We start from the raw sequence: 17,512 nt of genomic DNA on the forward strand, positions 1-17,512 counted from the left end.
TTCCCTGGAGGGTTGACAGTCGCTGCTCCAGTCCTCTTACTTTTTCTTCCAACAGCATGATCAACTTGCTTGTTGCAGGTGTAGGCCATGTTGATCTCAGGCAAGAAAACAAACATGGCACAGACCTTGCAGGTCACCACCACTGGAGAGTCTTGTCCTTCCACAGTCTCTATTACCTTTATATTTCTAGCTTTCTGATTGTACTGGAATAGCCTGTGCTTTGTCCTCTATTCACTGGAGGTTAAAAACACAGTCCCACTGGTATGGAAGTGTGTGTTACAAGAAAAAGAAATTTTAAACAAATGAAAAAAGAAATGTTAGGGGCCCTTCCCCTTGACCTCCCCTGCTGAAATCCTGTTTGCTGTCCCTGTTTGCTCACTCTGATCACTCGCTCTCTGGGAGCTTGCTTCCTTGTATAGCCCCTAGACCAGGTGGAGCAGCTTCCTCTGCTCTGCTCAGCTAGGACGGAGACAGGAGACAGACTGGATCTTCCTGCCCACACAGCTGCTGGGATTACTCAGCCCCCCCCCCCATTCAATTGGAGCTCTCAGGAGCACATGGTGAGCACACATTGACTCAGAATGGAAAGGACAGTCCCCTGGGCTTACTCCAGCCCCTTCACTGCTTTGCCTTTGTCTCCTTTTCCACTGCACCTCCCCTGGCCAACTCTCATTTGCGCTTCCTGTTTGCTCGCTCTGTTCGCTCCCTCTCTGGGAGCTTGCTTCCTTGTATAGCCCCTAGACCAGCTGGAGCAGCTTCCTCTGCTCTGCTCTGCTATGAGACAGGAGACAGACTGAAATTTCATGCCCACACAGCTGCTGGGATTACTCAGGCCACATCCCCTCAATTCAATTGGAGCTCTCCGGAGAACAATGATCTCCTGTTCTGTATCTTGGGTTAGATCCAGCTTTCCAGCTACAGCCTCCCACACTAGTTTCATGTTCCTGTGCAGGATCATGTGGTGGTAAAGGTCATCATACCTGATGGGGTGGTCATTTGAAAAACAAACTCTGCACTGTACGCTCTCTGAACATGGACGGATTTGCCCAGATTCTTGTTTCTTGCCAGGATGTTGAATCTCTGCCTTTTTGTATGTGTGGCTTGATTCACCTGTACTCTGAGTCTGACAGTGTTATTATACTGAATGTTTCAGAGAGAACCTACATGAAACTACAATCCAGTTTCAGATCTATTCTGTGTCATTTAGTTCCAGTAATCAGAGGGTCAGTTATGTCAAAACAAAGGCAACTCCCAAAATGAATTAAGCCACAAGAGGGCAGTGTTACCATGCAGGAGAATTTGGAAACAAAATACTGAACAACTGCATGGAAATGCTTGCATAATTAATGACGCTAACTGCCGATTTCAAAAAGCTGCCTAGAGAAATCATTTCTGCAAATACAAATCCAGCTCTACATCACTACAGTCCATAAATAACGGGGAGAGATGGCACACTCACTTCCTGGCTTTGTTCACATTTAATCATATTGGGACTTTCCAGTTAAAACAGAATTACAATGATTCCTTTACAGATTTCTTCAGTTTACAAGACTAATTCCTCTCTATCAAATGTTCAGTGTAAACTGGAAAACACATTTGGAAAGGACTGCTGTATTTATGTTTCTTTATCTAGGGATGTCAGAGAATTCCACCACGGACTGAAATGGGATCGAATTCCCTTCAATCTGTGCAACGGAATCGACTGCGGAATGGTACCACGAGGTCCTGCGGAGCCAGCAGTCATGCGGCTTTTTTTTGTCATCCGCACAGAGTCGTGAAATTTTTGTAAATAAAAACGCAAGGTAGTATATTCCAATAATAAATACGTAAGTTTTTTTGTTTTGTTTTTTAAATGAATTGTGCTCACCGCCTTGTTTGTGGGTGTTCTTTTTCAACTGAAATCCTCCATCTCCGTTTACTTTCAGCCCAAACACTTTCTCCTCCTCGGGGCTTCCCAAAACAAGGCTGCCCTAGGTGTGCCTGAGCGATGCACTTGTTGTTTAAAGCAAAGCTGTTGAAAGAAAGAAAGAAAGAAAGAAAGAAAGAAAGAACCTTTTAAAATGACCATGCCAGTGTGGAGCCCTGCACGAGTATTATTCCCCCTGCTATGCTTTCTATTTCCACTTCCAGCCTCGTTGGTGACATGGTGAGGCTAAAATGGAGAGGAGAACCAATTCTGTGCATGTCTACTCAGAAGTAAGTCTTACTGAGTTCAATACAACTTACTCCTACACATGTCAGCACCCCACTTGCCCCCAGCTCAGCTTTGTATTTCCACATCCAGCTCATTAGCAAACCTCCTGTTAGTTATCTCACTGGGTGACTTTGGGCTGGATTCTCACCACTGCACCACACTTCTGTTATGAAACTCATGAAGAAAAAGAGACAGTATAATGGAAAGTTCTTTCTGAATCAGTCACACTTCACTTGTACAAATGCAGCATGAAGGGAAAGATCAGCAACCTTCTCTTCGTTTGCATAAAACGGCTGGCCAGCGGGGAGGATCTGTCTGTCAAGGATTCCTCCAGGAGGCAGAGGTAAGTCTTCCAATCCTCCATGGACTCCAGGGGGCCAGATTCTTTTGAATCCGGACTCACTGGGGTCTGTGGAGGATTTCTCCCCCTGCCCTACTGGATGATAGTTATCTAGTATGGTGGGATTCAGGGAAGGCTTCTCCCTGCACAACCGCCTCTTTTAAGCTTAATGGAACAGTACCTTGTTCCAAAGAGGCATTAACCACTTCTGTTATCCACTGAGCCAGTCCTCCTCTGGCCTCTTTAATAAGCCAGCAGGCGCAGGATCCAGCATACATGTGGTTCCTCTCACCGCTCTAAGGATCCTGCCTACATCCTCGGGCTGCACAAATGGAAAAGAATCCATCAACACTGAACAAGCAGGAGCCAAAGTGACATCCACAGGGTCTGCATCAACTACAGCATCCAAGTCAGAACCGATCCGAGCAATTTTATCAGCAAAGTGCTGAGCAAATCGTTCACAGCGGGCTCTCAAATGGTCAGAATTTTTATCACAGGGGCCAGGATGTAGAAGGCCCCTGGCCACTCGAAACAGCTCTGCTGGCCGGCTCCCTGCAGATGCAATGGTGGCAGAAAAGAAAGGCTTCTTTGCTGCCCTCACTGCCATGGAGCAGGCTTTCAAATAAGCTCTAGCCCATGTTTGATCGGGCTCCTTTTGAGTTTTCTGCCAACGTTGCTCTAGTCTCCGTCTCATTCGCTTCATCGCCGCCAGTTCCCTAGAGAACCAGGGTCTGGCTCCACTCCATGAGAGGCGACGCTCAGGAGCGATTGTGTCCACCACCTGGCCATTTCCCTATTCCAGAGATCAGCCAGGGCTTCGACAGAATCGCCTGCCAAGGCAGCAGGAAAATCCCCAAGACCTGTCAGGAAACCATCCCGATCCATCAGCCTCCTGGGGTGGACCAGCTTAATTGGTCCCCCACCCCTGCAGAGGCCCTGAGTCCCAGTGAGTCCAAACCCCACCAGGTAGTGATCTGTCCATGACAACGGAACAACAGAAAGTTCCTCCACACCCAGATCACCATCATCCTGCTCAGCATAGAAAACTAGGTCTAGAGTGTGACCTGCTGTATGAGTGGGGCCAGAAACCACTTGGGACAGACCCATGGTCATCGTGGAGGACGTGAAGTCCTGAGCCACCCCCGAGAGGGCAGCCTCAGCATGGATGTTGAAGTCTCCCAGCAGAACAAGCCGAGGGGACTCCATCACTGCCACCGAGATCACCCCGGCTAGCTCAGGAAGGGAGACTGTTGGGCAGCGGGGTGGGCGAATCCCTATTCTGTCCTGAGCACCCGCTTTTACAGAGTATACAGACTCAAACCCAGTAGAGTGTGAGCCAGGGCACCTGGTGAGGGGGATAGTAGCACGATAGACCACTGCAACTCCCCCCCCCCCAGATCTAGCCTGCTGTTCTACAGAAAACCCTAGGGGACAAAGCTGAGATAGATTAACACCCCCAGCTTCATCCAACCAGGTCTCTGTAACACATACCAGGTCGGCATGCTCATCCAGGATCAGCTCCTGGATGGCAGCTGTCTTACCATTCACTGATCTGGCATTCACCAACAGTGTTTTCAATCCAGGGGGACTGCTGCCAAGGCTATCCAGGTTATTTGTATTGGGGGATCACTTGGGGACAACCAGGACCCTGTTATGGTCCCCGCTCCCCTGAACATGCAACTGTCTCCCCCCACCATATCTCCCTCTGCCCTGTATAGTTGTGATAGCTGCTCCCTGTGTCCTTTCATCTCCCCTTCTTTCTTTGAAGCACATCCCTCCCAACACCCCCTACCCCTCTGTTGACAAGGCCTTTGCCCTTGTGTTCCCCCCGAAGTGGCTCCTCCGAAGGGGCAAACCCTTTTGGTGTCACACCTTCGGTTGCCGTCCTGCTGGTGGCTGCCCTGCCCCTGCAGGAGCCTAGCTTTTATGCCCCCAGCCCGGGAAGATGACACAATTGGGCTGGGAGGGGGTGGCAGTCCTGGGAGAAGCTGCGGAGTCAGGGCCTTAATCCTGCGAAGAGGCAGCACTCACAGTGATGTGGTGGATCAGGAGCCCCAGAGGCAGAAGCAGCGGTCGCAGCAAGTAGCAGACTCCCTCTCCTTCCACCTTGCAGTTGTTCTTGGTTGGGAATGGGATCCTCCTCTCTCTTCCAAGGAAAGGTGTTTTCATCTTTCCCCCCATACCTTTTCATATCTACATGAAATCACTGATGGAAGTCATCCAGAGATTTGGGCTGAATTATTGTATGGAGGTGATACTCAGCTCTACCAGTCATTTCCATCTACTCATCCCAGGGAGGCTGTGGAAATCTTGAATCACTGTCTAGAAGCAGTTTTGGGGTAGATGAACATGAACATGCTGAGGCTTAACCCAGACAAAAGAGAGGTACTGTGGGTAGGGAAACCATATACTCTGGATGGAGGTTTATAGCTGGCTGTAGATGGAGTTGTGTTCCCCCTAAAGAACAAAGTGAGCTGCTAAGACATTCTCCTGGACTCGGTGCTAATTGGAGAAGCTCAGGTGGCAGTGGTGGCCAGGAGTGCTTTTAGTAGTTTAGGCTGTTTTGCCAACTGTGGAACTATGTGGAGAGGAGGGACTCTGTCTCAGTTATCTATGCATTAGTGACAACCAGGATGGACTACTGTAATGTGCTCTACATGGGGTTGCCTTTAAAGACAGTTCAGAAATGTCATCTGGTGCAGAATGCTGGTGGGACTGAGGCAATTTGATCATGCGTTGCACTGGGCCCAACTTCAACTGCTGGTATTAACTTTGAAAGTCTTAAACAGTCTGAGACCAAGTTCCTTCAAGGAGCACCTTCACCCATGTCAGCCTTACCCACAATTTGAGATTGTCATCCAAGCTGCACTCACATGGCAGCCTGTGAGAACAATTAGATTGGTAAGTGCAAGATAGAAAGCTTTTTTCAACAGAAGCCCCACTGCAGCCTTAAAAAAAAAAAAAGGCCTAAAGACTTACTTGTTTTCTATTTCATTCTCTTTAACAGGATTTTATCATGTTGTTGAATCTATAAAATGGTTTTAGCTATAATAATTGGATCTGAATGCTTTTACTGGGCTGGATGTGTTTTAGTGTTAACGCTTCTTATCTACTCTTAATGTTTAGCATTATGGTTTTATTGTTTTTAAAGCTTCCTGTTCTTCATTCCAGAGTTAGACATACTTAGAGAAGACCCATTGAAATCAATGGGTTTTAAGTAAATCCCATTGATTTCAATGGCTCTATACAAAGTATGGTTCAATCTGAAGCCAACCCATTATTGGAAGCTACCTTAGGAGGGGTTTTTTTAATCCTAAAAGGCAGCTTATAAATATTTCAAATAAATAATAAAGATATGTACACTTACTGGGACATAAGCCACATTGAACACAGTGGGATGCACCTCTGAATAAATATGCATAGGATTGGGATATATAGCCTCTTGCAAAGTCACAGGAAATGCAGCCTATATGTGATCCTGTTCTACAAGAAGACCTCACTAAACTGGGAGTGAGTTCACAGGAAGATTGAACACTATCTCTTACTCAAAGAGAGGAGCACTATCTCAATGTCATTTAAAAACAGATGCCTTTCAACCAGCTCCCTTTGCACTAAACAAAATAGCTTGTTTTTGACAAGAATATGTGCTGGCACATCCATCTGTTCTTTGAAGTCTGGTTTTTATTGCCCTTGAAATTGGGGACATTTCCAAATATAACATGTCCCTATTGCTTCCTGTGTCTATGTATACCTGCAATCTCATAGAAATAGCTACTTGTGAAACTCCCCCCCCCCTTTTAAGGTGCAAGCCAGGACTGACCCTTGTTCTTTTTGGAACATTGTGCATTAGTAGATAATGCTCCGATACATTTGTCAGTTCAAGCTTCTTAGTCTGTTATCATGTCTGGACTAGGGGAGGAAAGTTTGGGGGAAACTGAGCAATCCAAAGAAGAGGCTTGGATCATTGTAAAGATTTCCTGACAGTCCGGAAAGTAATATTCCAATTACCTGAATTAAAATAGATTTTCCACAGTTGAAGCTAAATGAAAGTAGACTTGAATGCAATGTTGCCTTGGTCTATCCAAGCAACCACACTTCTAAAAGTCACCACCACTAAGAAATGCTTTTGTCTGAGCCCTCACACTTCCTAGCTCACCTCAAAAACCATTTAGGGCACAGTCCTATTCATATTTAGACAGAAAACATTCTGAAACTTCCAGCATGGCTCAGCCAGCATGGCTGGCTGGGGCCTGCTGGGAATTGTAGGGCTTTTTTCTGTCTAAACTTACATAGGATTGTGTCCTTAAGACTTCTTTTTGAGCATTTCTATTCAGAACACAAAGAGAGAGAGCACACTCAAGGGGCACCCTTGCAAAACCCAAATGGATAGAGCACATCTCCTTTCTTTGGAAGTCCCCTTGCCCCACCTTTCCCAAGCAAAATAAAAATAAAAAATAGACTTGCCTTGGGGTCTATAACCTTGCCTGTTCTAGAGAAAAGGCCTTGCAGGGGTGTTTCTTTGGCTGGAAATTACACTCTGAGTAATAGACAAATTGGAAAGGGTTCAGGGGAGGGCAACAAAGATGGTCAGCAAGATGGAAAACAAGTCCTGTGAGGAAAGGTTGAAGGAATTGAGTATGTTTATCTTGAAGAAGAGAAGATGGGACGGCATGATGATAGCACTCCTCAAATAACTGATGGGCTGTCACATACAAGAGTGCAAAGACTTTTTGATTTGTTCTCTGCTGCCCCAGAGGGAAGGATGAGATCTAATGGATATAAGCTCCAGGAGGGCAGAGTCCGACTGAACATCAGGAGAAACGTCCTAATGGTAAGAACAGTTTTACAATGGAGCCAATTACCTAGAGAAGTGGTGGACTCTCCCTCCCCGAGGTCCTCAAGCAGAGGCTTGACAGCTATCTGCTGAGGATGCTCCAGCTCCTGATTTCCTGCACTGAACAAGGGGTTGGGCTAGATGGCCTACAGGGATTCCATGGTTTCCAGGAGAGGTGTGCACCAAGCCCACAATTTGACTTCAATCCCTATTCAGCACTTTGGAAAATGGTCCAATTCAGTTTGGACTGATTTGGAAAAATACTGTAGGTTTCCCTTTATATTTTGAAAGGGAACTATTGATCAGCAGGTGGAGGACAGGCTTAGCATTTCTCTCTCCCTGCTTACCAGTTATCCCTCTTATGTGCCCCCTCATTTGCATTAGTATATTATTAATGGAAATTCTGGGAACATTCATTTGCTGAAATATCATGTAGATTGACCCTAAAACTTCAGGATATTGAACCAGCGGTACACTCAATGCAGACAAATTTATTTCTTCACTCAATGCCTAATGAACTTATGGAATTCATTATTACAAGATGTGATAATGGCCACTAACTTAGAGCTGAGTCATACATTCAGAAGAATCATGTGGTAAGGCTATGAGTGTTTCCTAGTAAGCCTAAGTAGGTTTGATTGTTAGAAACTACTGAACCAACTAGCTGTATTCAAAAAGAACCAGTCTTTCACAGAGAACAGGGATGGTGGTCTGGACAAGCTCTGTTGCAAATAAACCTTTGTTCTCAAGGCATCCAGAACCCAAGCCAGAACATGCCAGAACTTACTCCATCCATTTTATTTTTGCTCTCAGCACCTATGACTGAAAGTGAATCATGTAAGCTTCACAGGATTATACCTTTTAAACAACCTGTTGGTCCAATGAAAGATATAATTTTACCAATTCTGTATGTCTTGTTGTATGGGCCCATTGTTGTGACAATACTCTGTAATTACTCAGCATCCCTTATGGGGACGTGTATGCCACATTTCTATTTTGCTTCTCTACCTTTCATGGCTTTGTTGTCCTTTTGAAAATCTGAATCAAGGTCAATCTATTTTCAGCGATGGATTGAAGTTTCTATTGTGCGTGAACAATTTGCATGACTCTTTGAATCACATTGTGGGTGAAACTGTGTCATGTAGCTGAGACATCATCATTGTTGTAAGCAGGTCGCACCTGAACTTTTCTTCTTCCCAGCAGTTGTGCAGTCACAATCAGACTCTCTGTCTCTGTCTCTGTGTGCGTGAGAGAGAGAGAGAGAGAGAGAGATGCATTTCTAACATGGTAGTCAAATCTCTGGTTATGCAAAAAGTACTCAAAACGTGAGAACATAGAGGGCTTGCCCTATACATACAATGGGTTGGATCAAGAATAGCACTAAGAGTTCTGCTCACCCTGGAGGAAGGGAGAAGGGGTGCAATATTTGCAATACATCCTTCTCTCTGCAGCCCCATGACCATGAGTCCCCCCTGCTCTGGAGGAATGGAGGACCCTCCAGAGCAGCATGAGAAGGACTATTATTCTGATTCAACATGGCTTGTCTTATGTTCTGTAGTCTTTGGGTCACTACTTAACAATGGTTTTGATTATTATAGGAAATTGCCTGTTCCGATTATTTATTTATTTATTAATTATTACATTTCTAATCTGCCCAATAAGAAAAGACGTATTTAATGATGCTACAAATCATATGTGGGGGGACCTGTGGTTCTCCAGATGTTGTTAGACTACAACTGCCAATATCCCTGATCACTGACCATGCTGGCTGAGGCTGATGGGAATTGGAGTCCAACAACTTCTGGAGGACCACACAGGTTTGCCAGCCCAGCTATCAATTATACAGGATACCAAGGTATTTAGAGCCCTATTCAGGCATCCATCAGCTTTAAGTGCAGAGATAAAATGCCCCTGCTAGCCCTGATCTTCCCATGTTTACAAGGAAGTTCTGAAGACGGTCTGGGAACTCTGCGCAGTCAGTGATGGTCAGGACCGGAGCCAAAGGCAAGCAGGAGGACCCCCCCCCATTCTCTATCTTTCTGATGCCCCATTCTCTTTCTCTCTCTAGCCCTATTCAGGCATTCCTAAACCAGTTAGACTAAGCACATGAAGAGAGGGAGTGTGCTTGTCCCTCCCACTCATGTATTTCCATTGCCCTCTACTCATGGAGGGTGACTTTCTGCAGAGGAGAGCCCCTGTATCCATGGAGGCTTTCCACATGATCCAAAACAATAGAAAATCAGTGTTCAAGATCACATGGATGGAGAGGCTCCATGGATACAGAAGGCAATCCTCTTCAGAAAGTTGCCCTCCATAAGAAAATGCATGAGGAAAGGGCTAGGCTAGTGTGCTCCCTCTCCTCATGTGTTTAGTCTAGCCAGTTTAGGAATGCCTGAATAGGGCTTTTCTCTTCTTCTCCACCCAGCAGGCTGCTGGGGGAGGGACAGATCAGCCTTGCAAGAGGTCTGAACTGATTTCTTGCAGGAGGCTTTTGAAAGTGGGTCAAAGACCACATCAAATTACACCATGGGCTGGATGCAACCCTTGGGCTGCAGGTTGCCCACTCCTGACTTAAAGGGTGAAAGGAAAATCTCCAGACCTGTCTCTCAAGGCTATTAGGCTCAAGAAGAACAGGAATGGGAAACCCTTTGGGATTAACCATCTCACTCTTCCAAAGCTAAGTGGCGTAGAGTGTACTGATATGATGAGACCTCCTTCAGCATGAGGTGGATGTGTGGGTTGTGAGGAGCCAAAATCATTATTATTATTTACATTTCTATACCACCCCATAGCTGAAGCTCTCTGGGCAGTTTACAGAAGTTAAAACATTAAATACAATATAGAAAGTTTAAAAGCCATGTACATAAAAGCACACAAACAGTATACACAAACAGCATATAACTAAAAACAACTTTGAACTGTCAGTCATAACTAAAGACACATCTAGGACCGATTAAAACTCATGTCCTGCCAAAGACCTGGGAAAAGAGATAGATCTTAACCTGGCACCGAAAAGATAATAATATTGGCACCAAATGGACCACATCAAAGTCCTCGCTCCACAGATGGAGGGCCACCACTGCGAAGGCCCTCTCCCTCATTGCTGTCTTCTAAGCTTCCCTTGGAGGAGGCACTTGGAGGAAGACTGTAGATGCTGAACATAGTGTATGGGTAGGTTCATGTCAGGAGAGGCATGCCATTGGGTAATGTGGTCCCAAGCTGTGTAGAGCTTTATAAGTTAAAACCAGCACCTTGAATTGAGATCAGAAGCATATAAGCAGCCAGTGCAAGCAAGCCAGTATTGGTCTTATATATTCAGACCTTCTGGTCCCTGTTATCAATCTGGCCACTGCATTTTGCATGAGCTGCAGCTTCCGAACCATCTTCAAAGGCAGCCCCACATAAAGTAATCTAACTTGGAGGTTACCAGAACATAGTCAGCTGAAGCAAGGTTATCTCTGTCCAGATAGGAGTGTAGCTGGCTCACAAACTGAAGCTGGTAGAAGGCACTCCATGCCACTGAGGACACCTGAGCCTCAAGTGATATAGATGGCTCTAGGAGGACCCCCATGCTATGGACCTGCTCCTTTGGGGAGAGTACAACCCTATCCAGATCAGGTTGAACACTCTCCATCCAGTCAGCAGAACCACCCACCAATAAATCTTGTCTAGATTGAGTTTCAGTTTATTAGCCCTCAACCAGTCCATTGTCACAGCCAGGAAATGATTCAGCACATCCATGGCCTCACCTGAAGAAGATGAAAAGGAAAAATAGAGCTGTGTGTCAGCAGCATGCTGATGACAACACACTCCAAAACTCCAGATGACCGCTCTCAGTGGTTTCATGTAGGTGTTTAACAGCATGGGGGACAAAACTGACCCCTATGGAACCCCATATTGGACAATCTACAGGGCTGAGCAGTGTTCCCCAAGCACCACCTTCTAGAGCCGACCCTCCAAATAGGAGTAAAACCACTGCAATGCAGTGCCTCCCACTCCCAGCTCAGAGAGCTGTCCCAGAAGGATACCATGGTCAATGGTATTCAAAGCCACCAAGAGATCAAGGAGAATCAACTGGGTCACACTCCCCTTGTCTTCCACCTGACATAGGTCATCATACAGAATGACCAAGCTGTTTCTGTGCCAAAACCTGGCTTGAACCCCAACTGAAATGGATCCAGATAATCGGTCTCATCCAGGAGCGTCTGGAGCTGGTTGGCAACCACTTGCTCAAGGACCTTGCTCAGGAATGAAACATTTGCAACCAGTCTATAATTATGAAGGTTTTCCAAGCCTAGAGAGGATTTCTTCAAGAGTGGTCTCACCATGGCCTCTTTCAGGCAGCTTGGGACCACTTCCTCTCTAAAGGAGGCATTGATCACCTCCCTAGCCCAGCCAGCTGTTCCCTCCAAACTAGTTCTTTATTAGCCAAGGGGGCAAGGATCCAATATGGAAGTGGTTGCATGAACCTGTCCAAGCACCTTGTCCATGTCCTCAAGCTGCACCAACTGAAACTCATCCAAGAAAACTGCACAAAACTGTGCTCTGGATACCTCACCAGATTCACCTGCAGTAATACTGGAGTCTAAGTCCTGGCGGATGCAAGAGATTTTATTCTGGAAGCGCCTAGCCAGTGCATTACAGCGGGCCTCAGATGGTTCTATAGTGTCCTTAGGGCCAGAATGTAAAAGGCCTCGGACAACCCTAAAAAGCTCCACCGGGCAGCATATGGAACCCCAGCGGAAAGCAGAAAGGTGTGATGGTTCATGGGCTATAAGCTAGGGTGGGTGTGCCCAAGTGGGAAAGGGGTGGACTGGCAAAGAAGCAAATACTTTCTCCAAGGCTAACACAGGGAGACTGGTAGTTGGTTAAATAGTTAAAAACCCATATCATTACAAATCCTTTTAATAAGCTATTATTTTTGCAGTCCCTGTTAACTATACCTGTATCTTGTATCTTTATTACTGGGCCTAGGTCCTTCAGGCCCATCTGAGGAGAATGAAGATAGTATATAATAAGATTAGTCTAGTATGAGTCTTCGCCTGCTGAAAATAATTACTTCTGCTTTTCCAAGAACAATAAAAAACATGTTTCCATTCTCTTTTCAGCTGTTAATTGATTCTGCTTGATTCAGAAGATTATTTCCTCTTAGTGTGATTCATGTTCAAAATATATCTTTCTTTCATTCTTACAGGTATGTATTTCTTTCAAACCATTTGTACTCTACTTTTCTGTTTGGAAGAAACACTAAAAAGACTCACAAAAAACAGATACAATTATACACTTACCACCACCATCTAAGGCCTACGAGGGGATTTTAGGATATTTTTAGTTCTCATGAATACATTGCCCACTGTCATGTAGACCACCCGTCCCCAACCTGACATCTCCCACATGTTTTGGATTTCAACTCCTATCAGCCCTTGCTAGCAAGGACAATGGTCAGGAATGCTGGGAATTGTAGTACAAAACCATCTGAAGGGCACCAAGTTGGGGAAGGCTGTAGTCCACCACCACCACCACCACCACCATCACCACCACCACCACCACCACCAACAACAACAACAACAAAAATATGGTTCTTGTGGAGCGGGCAGTGTATTGTCCTTATTAACTGGGTTGATAATCTTTTATTAAGCCTCTGTGGTAGGACACTTTTATAAAAGAAGAATAATGTTGGTAGTAACCAGCTGTGGCAAATGCTGCTCTACTGTCATACAGCTTTCCTTTCAGTGTATTGACAATGTCACACAAACAATGTCACATCATAACAGCAATGTGGTTTTAAATGGTCTTTCTGCCCAGGGAAGAGAAGTAGAAAAGCTTGCTAGTATTTTATCATGTCAGAAAAATAAACCATCTGCCTAATACAAGGGCAGGCAATTTGTGGCCTTCCAGATGTTTTGGCCTACAACTCCCATGATCCCTCACCATTGGCTGTGCTAGCTAGAATTGATGGGAGTTGCAGGCCATCCCTGGCCTAATTCATATATGAAAGAAATCGCAGTGTGCTCACCTGTGTGGTATGCCTTTTGTTTTACTCCTGCAGCTTTTTGGTGCAGCAGGTTACAGCTTTTAAGTAACTTCTGAGCAAGGATCTGTGCTCTGATATCTCCATGCCTCTGAATGGTACAATAGTCAAAGAAGATGAAGCTCTATTGGTCATGTCCATAGCTGGGCCTGCTAAGGGAAGAGCAGACGCTGTTGCCCTAGGAAGGAGGAGACAGGAGAAATGAAATCCCAGGTGCCAGCAGCAATGTTTAGTCTCTCTAGAATGACCTGGCAGCAGCACACAAGAGTTTCCCAGCAAAGAGGACAATTAATTTACAAGAGTAGACTGGAAGAAGTCCATTGCAGACTGCCACTGGAACCTGTTAGTGAATTAATTAACAGACAGGCATTGCTTTTGACAGTGATTTAAAAGGAGATTTTTAAACATTGGTGCTTGATTCTCCCACCTCTCTCATCTTCGATAAAGAATGAATGCCTCAGATGAACTCCCAGATTCATCAATTTCTGTAATTTGTACAGGCCTTTCATCTGCATGTAGTCAGACAGTGCTCAGTTGAGGCAATTTTCAAGTGAAAGGCAGGGTGAAGGAATCTAATGAAAAGCATTATTTTTATGTTGCTGTTGACAACTCCTGCAGTTTATGTTTGTGAGTGGAAAGAAAAACAACCCCACTTGAAACTGATGCTAGCTCAATCAAAGCAATGTTAAATGTGGTTGCACTGTGTTACCTAAACTAAATTTTGAGCAGCAGCAATTTAACCCTTTTTTTTTTTAGACAATGCTCAGTCTGAGAAAAATTGAGCTCTTCAATAAATGTCTAGCTTGACTGCTCATAGAGTGTGTATCTTATAGTAAAATCTAACAAACAAGCAAGCAAGCATGCCACTTGATGTGAAGATTCAATGAGAATTTTAGGGTGCAATCCAATCTGATCTGCTCTGGGTTCTCATAAGCCTCTGAACTCAGAGGTTTATGAGTATCCAATGCAGAGAGGGAGGTGCGCTGCACCTCCTGCTCTGCATTTTAGCTAGACGGGTGATTTCTGCTATCTACCAGAGGCTTCGGGGAGGGGAACGAGGCTGGGGACGGCTGGGGATATCTCATAGCCCCACATCCCTAATCTCCTCTCCCAGCCCCCGAGAATGGCCCCTTTCAGCAACTCTTAGCTCATGTTTGCAAGCCAGTGTGGTTCTCTCCACACTGGCTGTGAAAGGGTGAGGGAGGAGGTGGGGAGCATGGTTTCCTGGCTCTGAGCTCAGAGCCAAGAACATGAAATATCCTGTGTCCCCCAGAAGCTGTCTAGAGGGCATAGGATTGCTCTCTTAATCTGTCATCCACAAATAATACAGTCCCTGTAAGGATGGGTGAGAATTCCATTCAGGTTTTTAATTATTATTTATAAGAACTTACCAAAATTCCAGTGTGGTGTAGTGGCAAGAGTGTTGGACTGGGAGCTGGGAGATCCGGGTTCTAGTCCCCACTCAGCCATGGAAGCTCACTGGGTGACTTTGGGCCAGTCACAGACTCTCAGCCCAACCTACCTCACAGGGTTGTTGTTGTGAGGATAAAATGGAGAAGAGGAGGATAATGTAAGCCGCCTTGGGTTCCTCGCAAGAGGAAGAAAGGCGGGGTATAAATGCAATAATAATAATAATAATAATAATAATAATAATAATAATAATAAGAAGTAGGGAAAGAACTTGAGGTTTTTTTTAATGAATGTAAATTGAACCTGTTGTATTTGTCCATCAGGCAGAGGGCTTTGAGTGCTTAGTTCTTAAAAGTCTGGGTTTGGATTGCCGTGTCTTCTTCAGCCATGTTCATGGTCCTGAATTAGAGTTGTCACCTCTCTTTTTTTTCTGATAGGCGCTTCATCTTTAATAGCTATATGACAGGCCAGTACAACATGGTTCCCTCCATGCTTGGAACAGCTGCACCTATTGAATTTGGTGAGTGCAGATGGGTGAGAATTTCATTTGGTCTGTTTGTTAGGAACTTATCAAAATCCACAAATATCTTCATAAACTGGGCAGAAAAAACTTGAGATTTTAAATATTTGAATATAAGAGAAACAGAAACTGAAAGATTCATCTGTCTATAATCCCTGGCAAAGGTCCCCTTAGCAAAGTCAAAACTGATTGATTTACAGTGCAATCCTATGCATGTTTAGACAGAAAAAGTTGTACAACTCCCAGCATTCCCCAGCCAGCATAATTGGTTGGGGAAATGCTGGGAATTGTACGAGGGTTGTTTTTTTTTTAAAACTATCTAAAATATGCATAGGATTCCACCCTTAACCACTTGCACTATAGGGCAAAGGAGTAAACATACCCCTTCATAAAATGGCTGCCTTTACACTGTCTTGGCATATATTTCTCTTCTTAGGAACATGGAATGCTGCCTTATACTGAATTAGACCATTGGTCCATCTAGCCCAGTATTGCCAACACTGACTGGCAGCAGCTCTCCCAGGTTTCAGGCATGAGTTTTTCCTGCCCTACCTAGAGATGCTGAGGATTGAACCTGGGATCTTCTGCATGCAAAGCATCTGCTCTACCACTGAGCTATGGCCCCTCTTGTGTAACCTAGAAATATAATTTTAACTAGAAATAAGTATTTACCTTGGGTTACTCCACATTAAGTGGTTTGTGGGCTGCCCAACCTTGACCTTTCCTGGTTGCTTGCAATGCTAATTAGGAGAGTGTGGGAGACAGCTAGAGGAGACTGGTGTTTGATAACTGGGGAAAGACGGAAACATTTAAAAAGAAAACAAGCCCCATGAGTGTGATATGTGGCAGTAGCTGGGGGTGGATAGGGAGAGGAATTTCTGTGAAACAAAGCTATGCTACACGGAGATGGTCTATTGTAATTCCCTTTAGGTTTCTCCTATGTAAAGGGAAGGCTGTGATGTGTCCCAGGGGTGAGAAGGGGGGTGGGAAGGAGTATCCAAATCAACAGAAGAATTCAAGAAGAATGAAACCACATTGTTGCTTCTTCTCCCTACAATTTAGTCAAGTGGACTTCTGCAGGGCTTGTCTGATATGCAAAGCAGCTCTGAGCTCAACATAAGAGCATAAGAAGAGCCATGCTGGATAAGAGCGAGGGTCCATCTAGTCCAGCATTCTGTTCACACAGTGGCCAATCAGCTGTTGGCTGGGAACCCACAAGCAGGGCATGAGCGCAACAGCACCCTCCCACCCATGTTCCCCAGCAGCTGGTGTACATAGCTTATTGCCTCTGGTACTGAAGATAGCACATAGCCATCAGGACTAGTAGCCATTGATAGCCTTCTCCAGGAATTTGTCCAACCCCCTTTGAAAGCCATCCAAATTGGTGGCCATCACTACATCTTGTGGTAGTGAGTTCCATAGTTTAAGTATGCGCTATGTGAAGTACTTCCTTTTATCTGTCCTGAATCTCCCACCAATCAGCTTCATAGGATGACCCTGGGTTCTAGTATTTTGAGAGAGGGATAAAAATGTCTCCCTATCCACATCCTCCACACCATGCATAATTCTGTATACCTCTATCATGTCTCCCCTTACCCTCCTTTCTTCCAAGCTAAACAATCCCAGCTGTTGTAACCTTCTCTCACAGGGGAAATGCTCCAGCCCCTGGATCATTTTAGTTGCCCTTTTCTGCACTTTTTCCAGCTCTACAATATCTTTTTTAGGTGTGGTGCCCAGAATTGTACACAGTATTCCAAGTGTGGTCGCAGCATAGATTTGTTTAGGGGCAGTATGATATTGGCAGTTTTATTCTCAATTCCTTTTCTAATTATGCCTACCATGGAGCTTGCCTTTTTTACAGTGGCTGCACACTGGGTTGACATCTCCATCAAGCTGTCCACCACGATCCCAAGTCTCTTTCCTGGTCAGTCACCACTAGCTCAGATCCCTTCAGGCTATACTTGAAGTTGGGATTTTTTTGCCCCAACATGCATCACTTTACAATTGCTTACGTTGAACTGCATGTGCCATTTAGATGCCCATTCTCCCAGTTTGGAGAGATCCTTTAGGAGCTCTTCACAATCCCTTTTTCTTTTAACCACCCTAAATAATTTGGTGTCATCGGCAAACTTGGCCACTTCTCTGCTCACTCCTAAGCTCACAGTCCCATGTTCCTCAAGCTG

At 45.1% G+C, this 17,512-nt stretch overlaps 1 pseudogene; it reads right to left on the reverse strand.

Moving 5' to 3' along the window:
* Positions 1 to 2,745: 2,745 nt before the first annotated feature.
* Positions 2,746 to 4,725, reverse strand: LOC146346981 (uncharacterized; annotated as a pseudogene).
* Positions 4,726 to 17,512: the final 12,787 nt, after the last annotated feature.

This window comes from Heloderma suspectum, chromosome 4, assembly GCF_057233095.1.
Source record: "Heloderma suspectum isolate Gila_16-S chromosome 4, 16-S_ref, whole genome shotgun sequence".
In the NCBI taxonomy this organism is placed as follows: domain Eukaryota; kingdom Metazoa; phylum Chordata; class Lepidosauria; order Squamata; family Helodermatidae; genus Heloderma; species Heloderma suspectum.